This window comes from Procambarus clarkii, chromosome 21 (genome assembly GCF_040958095.1).
Source record: "Procambarus clarkii isolate CNS0578487 chromosome 21, FALCON_Pclarkii_2.0, whole genome shotgun sequence".
NCBI classification, from domain to species: domain Eukaryota; kingdom Metazoa; phylum Arthropoda; class Malacostraca; order Decapoda; family Cambaridae; genus Procambarus; species Procambarus clarkii.
In genome coordinates, this window is record NC_091170.1 from 19,952,326 (window position 1) to 19,975,048 (window position 22,723).

General features: G+C 40.5%; 1 protein-coding gene and 1 long non-coding RNA gene across 2 annotated transcripts in view; both read right to left on the reverse strand.

The window, feature by feature from the left end:
• LOC138366935 (C-type lectin lectoxin-Phi1-like) overlaps positions 1-22,723 on the reverse strand; it is a 242,991-nt gene that overhangs the window by 66,197 nt on the left and 154,071 nt on the right. The window lies entirely within an intron of this gene.
• LOC138366934 (uncharacterized) lies at positions 4,504-21,436 on the reverse strand. Its single transcript, XR_011229256.1, has 3 exons — positions 20,853-21,436; positions 13,984-14,471; positions 4,504-5,322 (listed from the first exon to the last, which is right to left on the reverse strand). It is a non-coding gene; the product is annotated as an uncharacterized lncRNA (long non-coding RNA).

Here is a 22,723-nt window from a genome sequence, read left to right on the forward strand (position 1 = left end):
GAATACGTGCAGAGAGCCAGAATTTGGCTTCAAAATATGGTTCAAGCGTCGAATTTGGGATGTTTGTGATATTTTTAAAACTGCAGGGAGGGTTTGGGCAAAATGTGACCCATCGCTGATCCCAGTAATTGTCATATATTCGGTATAAAAAGCCGTAATTTCAAACTGCGAATACGTGCAGAGAGCGAGAATTTTGCTCCAAAATATTGCTCAACGTCGAATTTGGGATGTTTGGGATATTTTGAAAACTGCAGGGAGAGTTTGGGCAAAATGTGACTCATCGCCGCTTTCAGTATTTGACATATTTTCGGTATAAAATTCGTAATTTCAAACTGCGAAAACGTGCCGAGAGCCAGAAATTGGCTCCAAAATATGGCTTAAGCGTCGAATTTTGGACGTTTGGGATATTTTGAAAACTGCAGGGAGGGCTTGGGCAAAATGTGATCCATCGCCGCTTTCAGTAACTGGCATATTTTCGGTATAAAATTTCGTAATTTCATTCTGCGAATACGTGCAGAGAGCCAGAAATTGCCTCCAAAATATGCCTCAAGGGTCGTATTTGGGACGTTTGGGATATTTTGAAAACTGCAGGGAGGGTTTGGGCAAAATGTGACTCATCGGCGCGTTCAGTAATTGGCATATTTTCGGTATAAAAAGTCGTAATTTCAAACTGCGAATACGTGCAGAGAGCCAGAATTTGGCTCCATAATATGGCTCAAGGTTCGAATTTGGGATGTTTGGGATATTTTGAAAACTGCAGGGAGGGTTTGGGCAAAATGTGACTCATCGGCGCGTTCAGTAATTGGCATATTTTCGGTATAAAAAGTCGTAATTTCAAATTGCGAATACGTGCAGAGAGCCAGAATTTGGCTCCAAAATATGGCTCAAAAGTCGAATTTGGGATGTTTGGGATATTTTCAAAACTGCAGGGAGGGCTTAGGCAAAATGTGATCCATCGCCGCTTTCAGTAACTGGCATATTTTCGGTATAAAAATTCGTAATTTCATTCTGCGAATACGTGCAGAGAGCCAGAAATTGCCTCCAAAATATGGTTCAAGGATCGTATTTGGGATGTTTGGGATATTTTGAAAACTGCAGGTCCAGACAGTCACAGCGAAAGGGTGTGTTAGCTGGAGCTCCGATTGTAGTAATATTATCAGAGTAATAATGGAAGGTGTAGAGAAGGAACTGGTTAATCTAGGTGGAGCTCTGAAGACAGTTGGATTCCCTACGGGAGGAGGTACGATAGCTGAAACAACGCTGAGAAGAAACAAAGGAGGAGACCAGTATTAAAAAGACCTCGTCTTGAAATGTGGTAAAGGACAGGGGTCTTAATAAGACTTCGACAAAGCCGCCAACAGATATCCTAAGGACTAAGGACTAATTCATTCGCCGTGTTGGAGGACGAGTGCTGTGGGGAGCCTGCAGTTCGCTCAAAAGGGACAGCAACGAAGCACAGGTTCCTCAAAGTTCTCAGAAAGTAAGGGAAGTACCTAAGCAAATTTTGGTTGTGGGAAACTCCCACTAAGTCTAAGAAATAAAATAAACGATTTAAATGCTCTTGTTTGCTCAGAAAAAAATTGATAATATTGTACTTACTGATCGTGGATTAATGTAGAAAATAGAGAACTATTAGCTGAATGCCAAATAAATGGATTTAAACTATTTCACTCAGATATATTAGACGAAGAGGGGGAGTAGCCATATATATTAGGGAAAATTTGAAATGAAATTTCAAAGAGGAAATCAAAAGTGAGCCACACTCAGAAATTATTTGGCTAGAATTAAAGGAAAAAGCAAATAATCTTATATTAGGAGTTCTATACAGACCACAAAACTTTGATAGAATGGAAACACAGCATCTATGGGATGAAATATCTAGAGCTTCTAAGTCTGACAGTATTTGTGTCATGAGTGACTAACTTTAGTGGAATAAACTGGTTTAACAGAACGGGGAATAATGAAGCAGAAGATTTTGCTAGAAATAATCGACGATTGCTTTCTTATGCAACACGTTAAAGAACCAACGCGGGGGAAATAATATTTTAGACTTAGTGTTAATTAGCAGGGAAACACAAATTAATGACATCGAAATAAGGAGTGAGCTAGGGAACAGTGATCACAAGAAATCAGATTTAGGATAGAATGAAATAGATTTGAAGGAGAAAATTCTGTTAAAGTGCCAGATTTTCGAAAGGATGATTTTAATAGCATAAAAAAAAATGGTGAAATAGATTGGAAAATCTTGGGCATGGGGGGTGGGTCGGTCTTGGAGCGAGATGTGAACCCAGCGACGAGTGATGTAAAAAGGGATTTCGATGTGCATTCAAAATAAGACTTATCTAAAAATATTCTAAGCAAAGCACAAGACGTAGTAAACCATACAAATTTGAATAGATCGAATAATAATGATCCCGAAATGGATAACAAAGAATTTAAAGAACTTTATAGGTAGAAAGAGAGCTTAGTACAAAAGGATTAAGAAAGGGAAAGTCAGTTTAGAACAAGAATTCGTCCAACTGGTTAGATATATTAAAAAAAGAGATAAGGAGGGCAAAAAGAAACTATGAACTTCATATAGCTGGGCAAGCAAAGGCAAATCCTTAAGGTTTTTTCAGTTGTATCAAACATAAATTAGGGACAGTATAGGTCCATTAAAAATAGAGAGAGGTCAGATAACTGATAAGGATGAAGAGTTGAGTAGTATTTTTAATAAATATTTTATCTCTGTATTTACTAAGGAGGAACTTAATATTATGCCTTCAGCCGAACAAGTCTATGTAGGAGGGGAAGAGGACAGGCTGACCAGTTTAGCAGTTACCAGGGAGGATGTTATTAATCAATAGTGAAACTATTTGTTGCTGAGCTGTGTAAAAGACAGCTCAGTTCCAACGCAATGTCACACAATGCTATATAACGTAATATGGGAACATCAAATACTCTGATGTTGCCATCACTGAAAAATAAGTAGAACAGTTAAAAAAACAAAATGAAAAAAAACTATACTCACGAAATGAACAATATGGTAAAAAACACAGCTCAATTCCAACGCAATCGCATACAAAATAATTAAATTAAAATGAAAATAAATTGAATTCTATGAAAAATCAATTTATCAATGCAATCAGAAACAATGAAATGGAATCGTAACATATTTAGTATAACATGTGTTACTATTACGTGCAAGAGATAGCACTATTTTTCCAAAAAAGCATGTTTTTTACCATTCACAGGTGTGGCATTTATATAATTGGTATATAAAAAACATGCGGGTATTCGAATGGAACATCGAGTCAAAATTTAAAAGCATTAGGTGAAGAACTTTCGAGGATTACAGCGTGTGTTGCTATTACGTCCAACAAAAGGTGCTGTTTTTCCAAAAACGCATGTTTTGAACTGTCACAGGTGAGGCATGTATACAGTAGGTATACAAAAACACGCACCTATTCGCATGCAACGTTGTGTCCAAATTTCAAAGCAATCGGTAAAGAGGTTTCAAAGATTTCCTTCTCATGAAAAACACAGTTTAAAAAAAAAAACATGTTTTTTGAAAAATGTGCATTGCTGAACACCAGCATCCCTCCCCTGTTCCCCGTCCTCACCATTCCCCCCCCTCCTCCGTCCCCTCGTTTTCCCTTCTTTCCCAAACTCCCCTGTTCCCTCATCCTCTCCACCATTTCCCACCCTCCCCTGTCCCCTCGTCCTCCCGACCATTCCCCACTCCTCCATCCCCTCGTTCTCTCCACCATTCCCCACTCCCTCATCCGACACAATCCCAAATGATCTGATGTTCCCATCAGAAAAATGGGAACATCAAATGATCTGATGTTCCCATTATTGAAAAAAGTAGAACAGTTCAAAGATTGAAATGAAAAAAAGGAAAATAAAAACTATTCTCATCAAATTGAACAGTATGGTAAACAACACAGCTCAATTCCAACGCAATGTCACACAAAATAATTAAATCACACAAAATAATTAAATGAAAATGAAAATAAATCGAAATCTATGAAAAGTCAATTCATCAATGCATTCGGAAACACTGAAATGGAATCGTAACATATTTAGTATAGTGTGTGTGTGTTGCTCATACGTGCAGGAGATGGTGCTGTTTAAAAAATAGCATGTTTTTACCTGTCACAGATGTGGCATCTTTAGTTATTCTCACTAAATGAACGGTATGGTAAACAACACACAGCTCATTTCCAGTGCAATGTCACACAAAATATTTAAATAAAAATAAAAATAAATAAAAATCTATGGAAATTCAGCTTGTCAATGCAATCGGGAACAATGAAATGGAATTGTAACATATTCAGTATAGCATAAGTTGCTCATACGTGTAGCAAATGGCGCTATTTCTTAAAAAAAAAAAGTTTTTACCTGTCACAGGTATGACATCCATACTCATACTTACAAAATGAACGGTATGGTAAAACACAGCTCAATTCCAACGTAATGTCACACAAAATAATTAAGTCATAATGAAAATAAATCGAAATCTATGAAAATTAAATTTATCAGTGCAATCAGAAACATTGAAATGGAATTGTATCATATTTAGTTTAGCCTGTGTTGCTCTTACGTGCAACAGATGGTGATGTTATAAAAAAACATACTTTTACCTTTCACAAGTGTGGCATCTTTATAATAGGTACATAAAAACATGTGTATATTCAAATGAAATGTTGTAGCAAAATTTGAAAGCAATCCGTGAAGAACATTTGGAGATTACATCGTGTGTTGCACTTACATCCAACAGATATGCTGTTTTTTTTTTTTTTTTTTTAAACATGTTTTTTTCACTGTCACTGGTGAGGCATGTATATAGTAGTTATATAAAAACACGCGCCTATTTGAATACAACGTTGTGCCAAAATTTCAAAACAATCGGTAAAGGGGTTTCGAAGATTTCTCTCACATGAAAAACACAGTTAAAAAAAATATTTCTTCCCATCGCAGATGGGACATCTATATAGTATGTATATAAAAACCCGCTCGGATGAGAATGGAACATTATGTGAAAATTTCAAAGCAATCAGTGAAGAACTTTCGGAGATTAGCGATTTTGCACAGACGAACAATTACATTTTTATTTATAGCGATGGTAGACAATGGCATGCAAAGCTCCTCTGTGCATTCCTTAAGCACACTGGCAAACACTTCGTCCGGCCCTGGGGATTAGTTTGGCTTGAGATTCATTATTTGTTTAATAACATCCTCCCTGGTATCTGCTAAATTAGTCAATGACATGCATGGCCGGGATATGTAGGGTGCATTTACCCAGGGCTGGGGATGTTGCTGTTGCCAACTCGTTGGAACCTGTGGTTGGAGGGGTTTGTTTGGGTTTAAATTGTTAAAAGATAGTGATATGGGAATTGATATGGAGAGGGGAGGTAATAAAAGTATGTGCTTGTTGGGAAAACAAATTGGAAAAATGAAAAGGGAAAGAGAAGGGCCTCACAATATCAATACACTTAGGGGTATATTACACGAACAGTAGAAGTCTAAGAAACAAGATTTTAAGATTTAAATGCTCTTGTCTGCACTGAAAAAATAGATATTATTGCACTTACCGAAACGTGGATGAATGTAGAAAATAGAGAACTATTAATTGAATATCAAATAAATGGATTTAAACTATTTCACACAGATATATTAGACGAGGAAGGGGAGTAACCATATATGTTAGGGAAAATTTGATATGTTTGATATGTAATCTCAAAGAGGGAATCAAAACTGAGCCACATACAGAAACTATTTGGCAAGAATTAAACGAAAAAGCAAATAATCTTATAATAGGAGTTTTATATAGGACCCCAAACATAAACAGAATGGAAGCAAAGCATCTATGGGATGAAATATCTAGAGCATCTATGTCGAACAGTTTTTGTGTCATGAGTGACTTTAATTTTAGTGGAATAAACCTGTTTAACAGAACTGGGAATAATGAAGCCGAAGATTTTCTAGAAATAATTGACGATTGCTATCTTACGAAACACATTAAGGAACCAACGCGGGAAAATATATTTTAAATTTAGTGTTAACTAACAGGGAAACACAAATTAATGACATCAAAATAGGGAGTGAGCTTGGAAACAGTGATCACAAAAAAATCAGCTTTAGTATAGAATGGAATAGATTTGAAAATTCTGTTAGAGTGCCAGATTTTCGAAAAGTTGATTTTAATAGAAAAACAATTTTTGGGGTGAAATAGATTGTAAAGACTTGGGTATGGGGGTGGGTCGGTCTTGGAGCAAGACGTTAACCCAGCAACGGGTGATGTAAAAAGGGATTTCGATGTACATTCAAAATATAACCTTTTTAAAAATATTCTAAGCAAAGCACAGGAACGTAGAATACCATACAAATAGAATAGATCGAATAATAATAACGCAAAATGGATAACAAAGGATCTGAAGAACCTTATAGGTAGAAAGAGTGCTTGGTACGGAAGGATTAAAAATGGGGAAGTCAGTTTAGAACAAGAGTTTGACAAACTGGTTAGAAATATTAAAAAAGAGATAAGGAGGGCAAAAAGAAACTATGAAGTTCACATAGCAGGGCAAGTAAAGACAAATCTTGAATTTTTTTCAGTTATGGCAAACAAATATTAGGGAAAGTATGTCCATTAAAAACTGAGAGAGGTCAGGTAACTGATAATGACGAAGAGATGAGTAGTATTTTAAGTAAATATTTAATCTCTTTATTTACTAAAAAGAAACTTAACACTATGCCTTCAGTCGAACAAGTCTATGTAGGTGGGGAAGAGGACAGGTTGACTAGTTTAGCAGTTACCAGGGAGGATGTAATTAAACAAATAGTGAAACTAAAGCCAAATAAATCCCCATGGCCAGACGTAGTGTTTGCCAGGGTGCTTATGGAATGCAAAAAGGAGCTTTGCGAGCCATTGTCTACCACATTTAATAAATCGTTAGAGTTAGGTAGAGTGCCTGAGTTATGGAAGGTTGCTAATGTCGTTCCAATTTTACAGAAAGGAGATAGATCACTTGCTTCAAACTATCGGCCAATTAGCTTAACGTCTATTGTGGGAAAGTTACTTGAATTGATAATCGCAAATATCATTCGTCTTCATCTAGAAAAACATAAATTAATAAAGGATTCACAACATGGTTTTACAAATAGTCCTTCATGTTAACAAATTTGATATCATTTTATTCCAGAACAGTTGAGGCAGGTGATAGTGGAAAGGTTTGTGATGTTGTGTACCATGACTTTAGCAAAGCTTTTGACACAGTGTCACATGAAGGTTTGTAATGCCTAAGCAAATTTTGGATGTTGGAGATTTACAGGTCAGGTATCTGGATAGAGCTTTTTGTGCCAGAGATAGGGGGAAGAGGTTAAGGGTTTGCTATCCGGGAGCAGAAATTGGTGATGTTGTTACCAACATGGACGATATTCTGGCTGGAAATGGGAACAAACCCATTATTTACTCACCTAGTTGTACTCACCTAGTTGTGTTTGCAGGGGTTGAGTTCTGACTCCTTGGGCCCACCTCTCAACTGTCAATCAACTGGTGTACAGATTCCTGATCCTATTGTACTCTATCAAATCTATTTTTGAAACTGTGTATGGAATCAGCCTCCACCACATCACTATTAATTCATTCCATTTGTTAACTACTCTGACACTGAAACTATTCTTTCTAATGTCTTTTCAGTCTCATCTGGGTACTAAGTTTCCAACTGTGTCCCCTTGTTCGTGTTCCAACCGTGCGGAAGAGTTTGTCTTTGTCCACCCTGTCAATTCCCTGGAGAATTTTGTAGGTGGTTATCATGTCTCCCTTTGCTCTTCTGGTTTCCAGGGATGTGATGTTCAGCTCCCTTATCCTTTCCTCGTATCTCATACCTCTCAGTTCCGGGAAAAGTCTGGTGGCATACCTCTGAATCTTCTCGAACTTTGTCTTGTGTTTAAACTAGGTATCTACTCCATGCTGGAGCTGCATACTCCAGGATTGGTCTTACATAGGTGGTATACAAGTGCCTGAACGATTCCTTACACAAGTTTCTGTAGGCAGTTCTTATGTTGGTCAGTCTAGCATATGTCGCTGATGATATCCTTTTGACGCGGGCTTCTGGGAAAAGGATCGGTGTGATATCAACCCCCAGATCTCTCTCTATATATGTCTCATGCAGGATATCACCTCCCAGATGGTACATTGTATTCAGACTTTTCTTCCCTTCGCCTAATTTCATTACTTTACACTTTTGAGCTGAACTTTCGTAGCCATTTTCAGGACCATTCCACCAGTTTGCCCATGTTGTCCTGTAGTCTCTGTCTATCTTCATCTGTTTTGATTCTTCTCATAATTTTTGCATCATCAGCAAACATTGAGAGGAATGAGTTTATACCATCTGGAAGGTCGTTTATATATATATTAGAAACAGGATGGGTCCAAGTACTGAGCCCTGTGGAACCCCCCTGGTTACATCTCGCCTCTATGATGCCTCCCCCCTCACAGTTACTCTCTGTTTCCTGTTGCTTAGATACTCCCTTATCCACGGGAGCACCTTACAGTTTACTCCTGCCTGTTGCTCCCATTTTTGTAACAGCCTTTTCTGAGGTACTGTGTCAAAGGCTTTCTGACAGTCTAGGAAAATACAGTTTGCCCACCCTTCTCTTTCTTGCCTAATTTGTGTTGCTTGGTCATAGCATTTTATTAGACCTGGGAGGCATGATTTGCAATCTCTGAACCCATGCTGGTGATGTGTTACAAAGTTATATCCCTCCAGATGCTACGCGAGCCTTTTCCTCACGATCTTTTCCATCACCTCGAATGGTATACAAGTTATGGAAACTGGCCTGTAGTTCAGTGCCTCTTGCCTGTCACCCTTTTTGTATATTGGGACTACATCAGCTGTCTTCCAGCTTTCCGGTAGGTCTCTCGTTTCCAGTGACCTGTTATACCCCATGGTGAGTGGCACACTTAGTGCCTCTGCACCTTCTTTCAGTATCCAAGGTGAGATTCTGTCAGGCCCAACATTCACGTTCTTCATTGCTTTGTCACGTTCATCTCCAACAGATTCCTTTTGACCTCCTCACTGGTGAGATCAAATTCCTCCAAGGTTGCTTGGTTTGCCTCCTCATTTAGTGCAGGGACCTCTCCTTGTTCTATTGTGAAGACCTCCTTGAATCTCTTGTTGAATTCTTTACACACCTCCTTGTCGTTCTCTGTGTATCTGTTCTCCCCTTTTCTCAGTTTCATCACTTGTTCCTTCACTGCTGTTTTCCTACTTATGAGGCTGTGGAACAGTTTTGGTTGGGTCTTAGCTTTATTCGCGATGTCATTTTCATACTGTAATTTTCATACTGTCTCTCTGCTTCTCTTCTCACTCTGAGGTACTCATTTCTGGCCCTCTGGTATCTCTCCCTGCTCTCTGGTGTTCTGTTGTTCCTGTAGTTTCTCCATGTTGTTTTACTTAATTGCTTCTCTGCTGCACATCCCTGATTGAACTATGGATTCATCTGTTGCTTTTCATTTTTCTCTTTTTTGGCTTGGATAAACCGCACTGCAGCTTCCTGGCACTTCTGGGCGACATAAGCCTTCATATTTTGTACGGTCTTTTCTCTGAGTTCTGTTTCTCATGGTATTCACATTAGGAAGTTCCTCATCTCGTCATATTTTCCTCTTCAGCAATTCAGTTTTTTCCCTTCCAATCCCATCCTTGGATAGGTAATCCATACTTCTACCAGATACTCAAATGTCAATACACTGTGGTAACTCAATCCTATGGGGGCTTCAAATTTGACTTCCCTTATCTCTGAATCATTCAAGGTAAATATCAGGTCGAGTCTAACTGGTTCGTCATTCCCTCTCATTCTTGTGGGACCTACCCAACATGTAGGCTCAGAAAGTTCCTTTTTGTTACGTTCAAGAATTTTGCTCTCCATGTATCTTCACCTCCATGTGGGTCCTCCATTCTTCTAGTCTATATACCCACCAGCCTATTTACACACTATTTTAACGGGGGGGGGAGAAACTTAGAAATTGCTCAGGCCTGCTAGGGAAAGGGAGGTATTCCTAGGGGTTGAGGTGGAGGGAGGGAGTGCTCGAGGTGTGGTCTCGTCCTCCTGTGGTGTAGTTAACAGGGGTTTGGAGGGGGGTGGGGTCGAGAAGGGAAGGGAAGGGAATTATCGGGAAAGTGCCAAGCCATGACGACTATATAGCACTGGGAAGGGATCAGGATAAGGATTTGGGATGGGACGGGGAGGGAAGGAATGGTGTCCAACACTTAGACGGTCGGGGATTGAACGTCGACCTGCATGAAGCGAGATTGCCTGGGCCTGCTTGGGGCAGGAGGAAGACCAGGGGATGGAGGCAGGGGAAGGGGTACTCGGGGAAGGGAGGGAGGAGGATTTGGGTTGTATGGTTGGCATTGTGTAGGGGGAAGGTAGGATCTGTGCTTGGGGTGGGGAGGGAGGGCTCTTATGGGGTGGTGAGTTGGGATGTTGCAGACCCCACTGGAGTTCCTGAATTGCTCAATTGGGGTTCCCCCACACCCCTCTGGGATTGCTGGGTTGGAGGTTGAGGTTCCCTGGCTCCCTTCCCTTCCCTTCCCTCAACCTGTGCCTTTTCTTGCATCTGCTGCCTGTATTATCTCTTCCCTGGTCATGTCCCTCTGAAGGAATACCTTTCTGTAATTCGTTACATATTTCAGTTTGCTCTTTCTTACTAGGATATCCTCTTTGATGGACTCGTTTGTGAGTACTACCTTGATCAACCGGTCTTTGTCTGTGTTGTACTGGTGGACCGGTTGTACCGCCAAATTATGTTGGACGAGTTAGGGGTGTGGAACTGATACAGAAGTTTAAGACAACGATAAAATTAGGTGCAAGGGAGGAATCCCGATCATATATGACATTCTTCCAAGAAAGGCAGTTGGAAATGAATGGTTGTCGAGGGCACTTGGTGTCAATTGCCGACTGGACAAATATTGCAGATACAATGCAATATCATTCATTGATAACTGGAAACACTTCTATGGAAGAAATGACATGAATGCTCGGGATGGAGTTCATCTATCTAGTCCTGGGGCGGTTGCTGTTGCGAACTCGTTGGACCAGTGGTTGGAGGCGTTTGTTTGGGTTTGGGTTTAAACTGTTAGTAGAGAGTGGTATGGGAATTGATATGGAGGAAGGAGGTAATAAAAGTATGTGTTTGTGAGGGGAAACAAATTGGGAAAATGATCAGGGAAAAAGAAGAGCCTCAAAATAAAAAACACTTAGGATATATTACACTAACAGTAGAAGTGTAAGAAACAACAAAACTATATAAATGCTCTTGTTTGCACAGAAAAAATTGGTATTATTGCACTTACCGAAACGTGGATGAATGTAGAAAATGGAGAACTATTAGCTGAATATCATATAAATGGATTTAAACTATTTCACACAGATATATATATTAGACGAGGAGGAGAGAGTAGCCATATATGTTAGTGAAAATTTTCAATGTAGTTTCAAAGTGGGAATCAAAACTGAGCCACACACAGAAACTATTTGGATACAATTTAATGAAAAAGCAAATAATCTTATAATAGGAGTTATTTACAGGCCACCAAACTTAGACAGGATGGAAGCAATGCATCTATGTGATGAAAAATCTAGAGCATCTAGGTCTAGCAGTATTTGTGTCATGTGTGACTTTAATTTTAGTGGAATAAATTGGTTCAACAGAACAGGGAATATAGCAGAAGATTTTCTAGAATTAATTGACGATTGCTTTCTTAAGCAACACATTACGGAACCTACACGGGAAAATAATGTTTTAGATTTAGTGTTAACTAACAGGGAAACATAAATTAATTACATCGAAATAGGGAGTGATCTAGGGAACAGTGATCACAAAGAAATCAGAATTAGCATAGAATGTAATAGATCTGTAGGAAAAAATATTGTTAAAGTGCCAGATTATCGAAAAGCTGATTTTAACAGTCTAAGAAATTTTTTGGGTCAAATAGTTTGGAAAGTCTTGGGCATGGAGGGGGGGCCGGTCTTGGAACGAGACGTGAACTCAACGATAGGTGAAATAAAAAGGGATTTCGATGTGGATTCAAAATATAACTTATCTAAAAAAAATTCTATGCAAAACACAGGAACGTAGTATACTATACAAATTGAAACGATCGAATACTAATGACCTAAAATCGATAACAATGGATATGAAGAACTTTATAGGTAAAAAGAGAGTGTGGTACAAAAGGATTATGAATGGGGTAGTCAGTTTAGAACAGGAATTCATACAACTGGTCAGAAATGGTAAAAAAGTAATAGGGAGGGCAAAAAGAAACTTTGAAGTTCACATAGCAGGGCAAGCAAAACAAATCCTAAAGGTTTTTCTTCAGTTATATCAAGCAAAGATTAGGGAAAGGATAGGCCCATTAAAAATTGAGACAGGTCAGATAACGGATAATGACGAAGAGATGAGTAGTATTTTTTAATAAATATTTTATCTGTATTTACTAAAGGGGAACTTAACAATATGCCTTCTGCCGAACAAGTCTATGTGGGTGGGGGTGAGGACAGGTTGACTAGTTTAGCAGTTACCAGGGAAGATGTAATTAAACAAATAGTAAAACTCAAACCAAACAAATCCTCAGGGCCGGATAAAGTGTTTGCCAGGGTGCTTAAAGAATGCAAAGAGGAGCTTTGCGACCCACTGTCTACCATTTAATAATTTATTGGAGTCAGGCAGAGTGCCAGAGTCATGGAAGGTTGCTAATGTAGAACCAATTTTTAAGACATGAGATAGATCACTTGTGCCAAACTATCGGCCAATTAGCCTAACGTCTACTGCTGGAAAATTACTTGAATCGATAATTGCAAATACAATTCGTCTTCATCTTGAAAAAGAAATTAATAAATGAGTCGCAACATGGTTTTACAAATGACCATTCATGTTTAACAAATTTGCTATCTTTTTTTCAGCATAGTTGAGGTTGTTAATAGTGGTAAGGATTGTGATGTTGCGTACCTTGACTTTAGCAAAGCTTCTGAAATAGTGCCAGATGAAAGACTGATTAAAAATATAAGAGGCTCAGGGTATTGGAGGTGCTGTATAAAGTTGGATTAGGGCATGGCTATACCAAAGGAAACAGAGAGTTAGTATAAATGGGGGTTAAGTCAGAGTGGGAAAATGTTGTAAGTGGAGTGCCTCAAGGCTCTGTCCTGGGACCTGTTATTTATATTATAGATTTAGATTCAGGCTTGAGTAGCCACATTTGCAAATTTGCCGATGATACAAAATCGGAAGGGAAATAAACATGGAAGAAGACTCACAGTCACTTCAAGTCGATCAAAATAGGAGTTTGAAATGGTCAAAAAATTGGCAGATGCAGTTTGATGTTGATAAATGTAAAGTTTTGAGGCTAAGTAATGATGATAGAGTTACAAGACACGAGCTAGATGGTGTTGAGATTGCGAAGTCGGATTGCGAAAGGGATCTGGATGTTGGAAATATCCAACACTTATTCATAATTTTTAGTACTTCAATAAATCATCCTTGTACTAACAACAGTAATTTACTAACTTGTAGATTAACCATATTAATTCTTTTCCTACTGCGAAATTATTTCACCAAATCTTTCCTATTTCATGGCGTGGTTGCGTCAAACAACTTAGGAGAAGGAAAGATAACATTTACATTTCAGAGAATTAAGTTCTATTCTCACTTCATATCAGTATTCTTTCCTAAGAATTATTAACTGATACTGTGTTAACCAGTGATCAAATAATATCGCATTATTAGCTGAAGATCACAATATAACAGTAGCCTCTGTTATCATCGATTTGCATGGAGGAACGAATTTCTCCATCTGCTTCTTGTCTATATGAACTCAATTTCATATCAATTATTATACAACGAGAATGCAAATAATAAAACCTCTCTTATAACAAAACCCAGCCTTATTATCTAGCATAGTTGAATAGTTATTAGGAGAAGAATTTTCTGTATCAACTCACCATGCTCATGTGATGGCGAGGCGGGAGAGGGAGGAGGAGAGCAAGTGCAGCCATGCACCTGACTACAAGTGGTGTTCGGAGTTCTCGTAATTCACCGCCCGTATTGAGGATATTCTTGCAGCAGCAAGTTCCAGGGTACCGGAGTGGCTCCATCATCGGTCAGGCGGTTGTCTCAGTGAGCATAATATCATTAAGTCCCATATTTATTTGTTTAATTGAGATGTCATGGCGACATATGCGTGGGTTGCTCGTCGTTAAGACACAAGGCCTCCTCATAACAAAAAGTAAGTCCCACTCTGGACTGAGCCCTCTCATTCATTCAGAAATAGGTGAATATTCACCTTGGAAACGGCAGCTTTTACAAATTACCTGTGTTTTCAGCTTGAGCCATAGCGACAGGAGGAGAGATAAGCTTCCCCTCCACACGTGATCTAGGACCGTATGTTTTGACAAACCTGTTGATTTGCCTCCTCTGATGTGTGCTATTTCTGCAATACAGCAAAGCCGCTGTCATAATTATCAGTAGCAATTTTTAATATTTAATTTCTTATTGATCTTCCATGTAAGATCACTTTTATTTACTAACCATTTATATTTTGTCATAATATTGACAGATATTCTTTATATCTTAATGGATTCCCTGATGAAAATTTGCATGTATTTCATTGTGCTAATAACATAGTAGTTTCTTAGTACAATTTCAGTCCCCCAAAGAGTGTGTGCGAGTCTGCTCATTAATTTAATTATAATATACAGTCCTCTTAAAGTTCTCATTTTATATTATTAATTCATAAGAGATCCATAGGCACTAGTTCTTGGATTTATTTCAATATATTTATTTAATAATATTTCCCTTTTTTAAATAAAAAATGGTGGTCCTTCATTGTTATCGAATTTAATTGTTATTTATAATGATATTCTGAGTCAGACTTTCCCACATCCTTTTTGGTCAACTTCGGACTAGATGAACTATAATTAATATTAAAATCTATACCAGTTCTCAGGACATCCTTTTTGGTCGACTTCGATCTGGAGAGACCCCATTAAATTCTTAAACATTTTAGGGTTCAGTATATTAACACAAATTACTGATCCTATATAATTAATTATAAATTAACTAATCATTACTAACCTTGATTACAATATACTTTTAATTAGGAAGGTGTTCATATATTATTTACGCCAGTAAAATAGCTGTCATACACAATTAATACCCTTGTGTTAATTAAATTTCTTATACATGTATATCCTACAAGTGAATATACTATATAACAAAATTATAATAAAATCCCCCAAAACACAGCACTAATAGATCCACATTATTGCATCATTAATTATATTTATGCAACCCTAAAACGATAGGATTTTAGACTGTAGTTGTACTAAGCTATGTACAAATACAGCCTAAATAATTTAGTTAATTTCCTAGGTAGGATTCATATCAACTAGTCCTGTGCTAGACAGTACTGGTGTGTATATATATTATTTAATATTGTGCTGTCCCGAACAGGGTGGGACCTTTTTTATTATTTGTGTAATTTCTCATTATTGTATTCACCTTTGAGAACTACTGAATGTCACAAAACCAACTGATGGTGATAACTGAAGAGCTAACTGGACGTATTCCAGTAGGGGCATTTAAGTATTATTCAAATATTAATTATTCATAATTAGGTAGGTAACCCAACCTCCAAACGAGGTAGTACATAGCCTAGTACAAGAGAGAGGGAGTCAGGCTCTTTAACCTTAGCCTGGTGAGGTTAAAGAACTTTCCGTCCGACCTGGTCCGGAGGTAGATGCCTTCCGTGGCAGATCCGAAGGCGTGCTGCAGCATAACTGCGAAGAAAATCCTGAATAGGGTTGGAGCCAGGACGCAGCCCTGCTTTACTCCACTTTGGATGTCAAAGGCATCTGATGTTAGGCCATCAAAGATCACGGTGCCCTTTATGTTCTCGTAGAATGATCTGATGATGCCGAGGAGCCTGGGTGGGCATCCGATCTTGGGAGGATCTTGAACAGGCCATCCCTGCTGACGAGGTTGAAGGCTTTCGTCAGATCTCTGAAGGCTACAAACAGTAGCTGCTACTGTTCCCTGCATTTCTCCTGCAGTTGTCTGAGGGAAAAGACCATGTCGATGTGGACCTGTTAGCTCTGAACCCGCATTATGATTCTGGATAGACTCTCTCTGCAAGTACTTGGAGCCTCTTCAATGTGACTCGAGCAAACAGCTTTCTGACAATACTGAGGAGGGAGATTCCACAGTAATTGTTGCAGTCGCCCCTGCACCTTTATTCTTATTCAGCGTGATGATGTTGGCGTCCCTCATGTCTTGTGGCACCTCTCCTTCTTCCCAGCAGAGGCAGAGAATTTCATGCAGCTCCATGAGCAGGCTACCTCTACAGCACTTCAAGGTCTCAGCAGGAACACTGTCATTTCCAGGAGCAGGGGCAGAAGAAAGGGAGTTCAGGGCCTTGCTGAGTTCTTCGAGGGTCAGTTCGCTGTCGAGCTCCATTAACACAGGCAGGAACTCAATGGCGCTCAGGGCGTTTTCGGTGACCACATTCTCCCTGGCGTATTGCTCAGAGTAGTGCTCTATCCAGCACTTCAGCTGCAGTGTCTGGTCCTAAATCACATGGCCTGTGGCAGATTTCAGTGGAGCGGTCTTCTTCTGGATTGGGCCGAGGGCCTGCTTGATGCCGTCATACATTTCCCTTACATTGCTTGTATCTGCTTCAGTCTGTATCTGGGAGCAGAGCTGGAGCTAAGAGTTGTTGGCACATTGCCTGGCGCTCTGCTGCACTTTGCAGCGGACGGCCCGAAGGATCTGTAAGTTGCACTGACTTGTGCAGGTTTTGTAGGTTGCCAAGGCGTTTCTCTTCTCTTCGATGACATGTGTCATTTCTTCCGAGTGAGCCTGGAACCAGTCTGCCGACCTGCTGGTCTTCTTGCCAAAAGTGGACATGGCAGTGTTGAACACAGCGTCTCTGAAATGCTTCCATCTTTTACAGGTGGTGACCCCGGCTGGGCCAGGGAGAGCTTCCTCGAGCACACATGCAAAATCTTCCACCTTGTCCTGATTGCGTGTCTTGGTGGTGTCGATGCGAGGTCTGCCCTCCTTTTTCGAGTGATGAATCTTCTTTGTTTGCATCTGGGCCCTGCTACATACCAAGTAGTGGTCGGTGTCTCAGACAGCACTCTGGTAGCTATGCATAATCTTGATGCAGAGTAGACTGGCACACCTGGTAAGAATCAGGTCAAGCTGGTGCCAGTGATTGGATCTGGGGTGTCTCCAGGAGACTCTGTATTGAGGCTTTGTGCCGAAGAACGTGTTGGTGACACGGAGACCATGAAGACAGCAGAGTTCTAGCAGACGTTGCCCATTCTCATTCATCCTTCCTACCAAATTTACCCAGTCAAGTGGGCCAAAAATTGTGATCGGCACTCACTCTGGCGTTGAAGTCTCCGAGGATGAACAGTAGCTCCTTTTCAGGGATTCTCACTATGACTCTGTTCAGGTTATCGTAGATTTTTTCCTTTGCCTCTGCTGGAGAATTCAGGGTTGATGCATATGCACTAATTACATTGACAGGTTCTTTTTGGGAGTGTAGTTGCAGAGATAGATTTCGTTTGGTTTTCCCCCATCAGTGGCATAATGTGTCCCAACAGTGCATTCCTGACGGCAAGTCCCACACCGTGTTCTCTGGTCTCATCTGGATGTTTTCCCTGCCAGAAAAAGGTGAAGGCCCTTTCTCTAACAGATCCTGTTCCTGGAAGCCTGGTCTTCTGCAGAGCAACAATATCCATCTGCAGTTTGCTCAGCTCCCTATCGATGATTGCTTGTTTTTCGGGCGTCGTTGATTTCTTGCAGGTCGTCAGAGAACTTGTGTCAGTGTCCTGACGTTCCATATGCCCAGCTTTGGGGCAGTTTATATTTCCTTTTTGGGTTTGGTATTGCTTGGTGAAAAATTGTCAGGCCGCTTGTCTGTTTTCACCCTAAACCTCACGCACCCAGTGAGGTTAACGGACTGTGGGCGAGGCAACACCTTATTGGCTGGGATTTGCCCAGTTTGAGGAGGGCAGTACCTACCCAGTGGGGCGCAATGACTCCTCCACTGTCGGAAGCAACCCCCGGCGTCGCACTCTTTGCCAATCGAGCAGAATATTAAAACCAGTAGACTGTCACTTCCCGTATTGGTTCGACGCTGTGAGGCGAAGCTGGAGTGTCCTCTCCAGGGCACAAAGCCTGGGTAGGTAGATATGGAGGAGAAGCTGTTACCCATGCAAGCAGGTCCCCCCCCCCTCTCTCCACGTTGCTGAAATTAACCAATGGAAAGGCAAATGCCAATACGCATGGTTCCACGTCACCAGTGTCTAATAAGGTAATTACTAATAATTAGGCAATAAGGGTACTAATAAGCAATGTAATACCAACAGGTCAAACACTGATTTATCAGTGAGACCTAAGAGTACCACAATTACTCCTAAGAGTACAACAAGTACTCACAAGAGTAAACCAAACACTTCCACCCAAGTTGGAAGAAACAAACTAATAAACACATGCAAGCAGTAAAGCCTTAACAACCTGTAGTTGTAGTTTCACCTAAACCGGTGACCCTTCAACGAGCTATAGGTCGAGGGTTATGTTTGTTTTGCCATCAAAAACATTCTCTGTACAAATTTTCTTAATAGAGACACACGAGTCAGACAACTCCAACAGTTACACAGATGTACTAGGTGTCTCAAACCACATAATACTAACAGCTATGAAAACCCACTGAACACCTGCAATTAGTGTAGAAGGGGCAAACATCATGCTGCACTGTGCAAATTTGTCAAATCAAATTTTTCCAACCCTAGAGTAGGAGGTAGAGAATCTATACAAGTACAGTGCTGCAAGGTGTGGGAAGTTTACAGAGCTAATATCACCAACGTCTCAAGTGGATGTAATATTGCCCACTGCCCAACTTCAAGTAACGAATAAAGGGGTCACGATCACCTCTCGTAGCTTATTTGATCAAGGGGTCCCAGAAAACTTTCATTACTCAGAAAGAGGCAGAGGCACTCACTTAAAACCAATCACACAGGTAAATTTAACCTGTCAGGGTTCATGATAAATAGAGGACCCAAACAACAGGCTTGCCAGATTGGGCTACAAGTAGAGAATTGGGCTACTTTGAGAGCCCCGCGCTCCCAAACTTTTAATTTCGCTACTTGCGACTTTTTGGGCTAGTTTAAAAGCAAGTTGGGCTACTTTGGGCTATTAATATTAAAAAACTCAATGAGGTTTATTTATGCTTTAATAATATACTGTGTACAAATCACAGCCGCGTCCAACAGCCTGACTGACTAGACCACTTACCCCAGGAGGCCTGGTCCAAGACCGGCCCCCTGGGGACATTGATCCTAGGAACCTTCGAAAGAAAAAGTAACCCGCAAGGCAAGGTAATCCTCCCCAGGGGCCATAGATTTCCAACCTTGTCATTAAATACTTCATCCCAAAGCTACACCTGGTTGAACAGATCTTCATTAAGGGAAGAAAGTTATCTAGAAATTTTCCAGATTGATAAATGATTGGAAAGATCCCCAACAGTAATACCTTTGTCAGGAAGACGATGGTTGGCAAGGAGTGGTAGTGTAAAGCGGCTGTTAGATCAGTGGGATTCTCTAGCAACTCATTACCAAAGAGCTCTTTTCCTCTTGTGATAAATATGTTGCAAGGCAACTATTTTCAATGTACGCTGATCCCTCCAATAAGCTATATTTCACATGTCTCAAACCAATCCTAAATGATTTTGAAAGGATGAATTGGCTGATGAATTGGCTTTATCAAAAAGATGAAGCAGATCAGTGTAGCCTTCACACTGTCTTAGAAAACTTCACTCTTGAATACTCAGAAGAATCGTGCATCCTCATCATGCCAAAGCTTCATGTTAATTTGGACTACAATTCTATGTATCTGCCCCTGGAGAAAGTTGACTAGTACGAATTTTCAACACTTCGGGCCACTAACAGACAAAACAATTTTATAACCCAGGAAAAGTTTCAAAATATTCAAGAAAGATGCGATATTTTTTTTAGTGAAAGCTTGCAAATAGCTTCTTTCTCGTATTCTTAGTAATGTTGAAACTTTAAAAAAGGTGAAAAATCTGTCACCTGTCATATGCCTTAGCTACACATGTCCACCATTTTCAGAACACATCCATTAGTACAAGCTGACCAGTCTAAGCTTAGTGAAATTGAAGGTCAGTGGCGCCTACCGTTAACCATTGACTGATCCAACATTTGTGAGGGACAAATTCCAACATCTGAATCGTCATTTTAGACCAAGACAATAACTGTTAAAAACGCTGCTGGCGATCCTATAATGATTGACCTCGCCCAATTTGCCTTGAAAATATTCGGCTTGCAAATCAGTAATGCCCTGGTTGAAACGGGTATTTTCGAGAGGAACGTCTGTGAAAACTAAACTGAAAAAATCGAATGGGACTTGAGCTTTTGACATCAGTCTTGAGAATTAAAACATATCTTGAAGAATATGTAACTGGTTGCTCGTCATTTGAACCACTCATGTCAATGCTTAAATATGAGTCTGCAATATACAATTATGAGGGTATGGATGCAGATCAAGATCTTGGTAATCTTCAACTGTAAAGACGTGGAAGGACTCCACACCCATTAGGCTTCATACAGTAAATATTGGTAAGTTATCATATTAGGGACCTACACCTTAGAAAATGAAAGTTGTTGTAGGGCATTGAAAATTTATTATCCTGTGTGGAGGCGGTCGCCTAGGGGGCTATGGCTGACCAACCACGTGGTAATCAACATAAAATAGAATGTATAGAAAAATGGGGGAAACAGCGGCTCACCTTGGGCTTCTTCTCCAGGGCTGCTGAAGCAATACGACAGCTTCCGGGGGCGAGGATGGGCGAGGTCCAATAATAGCTGGCCAATATGGGGTACTGGATAACCACAGTCCAGGGGGCGGTGCTTACAGGTCCGTTCTCGGTCAGGTGCGGTTCTCGTCGTCCCTCCTTCTCGCCTCCAGGCATGCGCGCGGGTGATGCGCGGACGCACGGTGACGAGCTGCCGCCCACCAATCAGGAGCGGCTAATCTAAAAAGTTACCCTGGCGGGTATTTTGAATATGGTTCCCTCCACACTCCCCCCGTCTCTATAAAGTAAGGGGTGTATTAGAAATTAATATAACTTAAACTGTTCCTTTCGTGGATGCACCCACCACTGGCTTCAATTGAGGAGTGGAATGGTGTGTATAGTAATGGAATGGAATGTCTGGTTTTAATTAAAAAAGAATATTGTCATTGGTTTATTATTTACACATGCACGATTCACTTTTTATTAAGTATAAAATTATATGTTCTATTGGCATGCAAGTACTTCCTTGCATCCTTTTATTTGCATTAAATTAAATGTTATTTTCATTCTTCAATTTCTATATTTATAATATTATTTATATCCACATTTTGTACAATCACACTACACTACACTTTATAATTTTTTTCTTTTTTTATTGTTTCTTTTGCACAGGCTTGAACAGCCTCCGACCGTTCGCAGTAGTAACTTCGGCCAGGAGTATGATGTCCACGTTCAGCCATTTTGCAATACATATTCCCACGTCCCCGACGTATGCGGGTGATATAAGCGGGGTGGTCCCTGCCTCGATGGTCACAGGTGCCGCCGACTCCAGGAGTAATCGCTCTTTCGGTATGGCCGTCAACACATCTATTGGCTGGATCATTGGCTGTTCCCCGACATATAGACTGAAATATGTATTTGGGAAAAACTTGAGCCATTTTCGAACTGTCTCTCCCGACCCTGTAAAACCTCGTAAATGCATGGGTTGAGCGGATCCGCAGAATTCCTGCAGATCCGTGAGCGCTGTACAGAAAATTAAGTCCGAGGTATCTCCTCTTTGGGAGCGTAGGGAGATGACTAGAGGTCGCCTCACCGAGGCATATTGGAGAACGTGTCGGAAAACGTCTCTTTGTATTTTCCTTTCTCCCAGAGTGCTGTCTCCAAATTAAATCCAACTGGTCCCAGAGGTACAGTTGGCAGTACATCCATATATATCCTTAGGGTTTGAGGGACATTGCATCGGCACAGCCTGGGTAGAGTCCCAATGACATTACCCACCCGGAGGAGTCTCACAGCTCCTTGGGTATTTCATCGGGTCCATATAAGCCATGACCCCACCTGCCAAACCGTGGGTTGGTGGTTGGATTAAGTTCTTTGGTTTGCAGGTTAATTTTCCGCATGGCATAAACCGGGAGGAGAGTGTCCTCACCGGAAATTAAATCTCCCTTTGTCAGGGCATCATTCACTCTGAAGTGACTGTCAAAAAGGAGACACTCCAGGTAGAAGGAGCCAAGAATACACTGGTGGGTTTATGGGGGCCTGTATAATCGTGGTGACACGTTGCTAAATGCGTGTCCACGCTTGAGGTCGAATTAGAAAGAGACCTTGTGTCTCCAGTTGGGTGACGTCTTGCTAGACTTATATTCTCGCTAGAGAAGGAATAAGATGGAACGAATTCGTCCATGTCCTTCGGGGGTTCTAGTGTCTCCCCTCCAGGACGTTCCACCCGACTCAACTGGAGTTGGGTATCCAAGTATTTCATTATTAACCCCCACTTGGAGATGATAGGAACCCCGCGGATTTTTCCTGGTCCTTTTAATGGCCGTCGGGCTTCTGACTCGTAGTCAGAGTAATTCAGATGATGA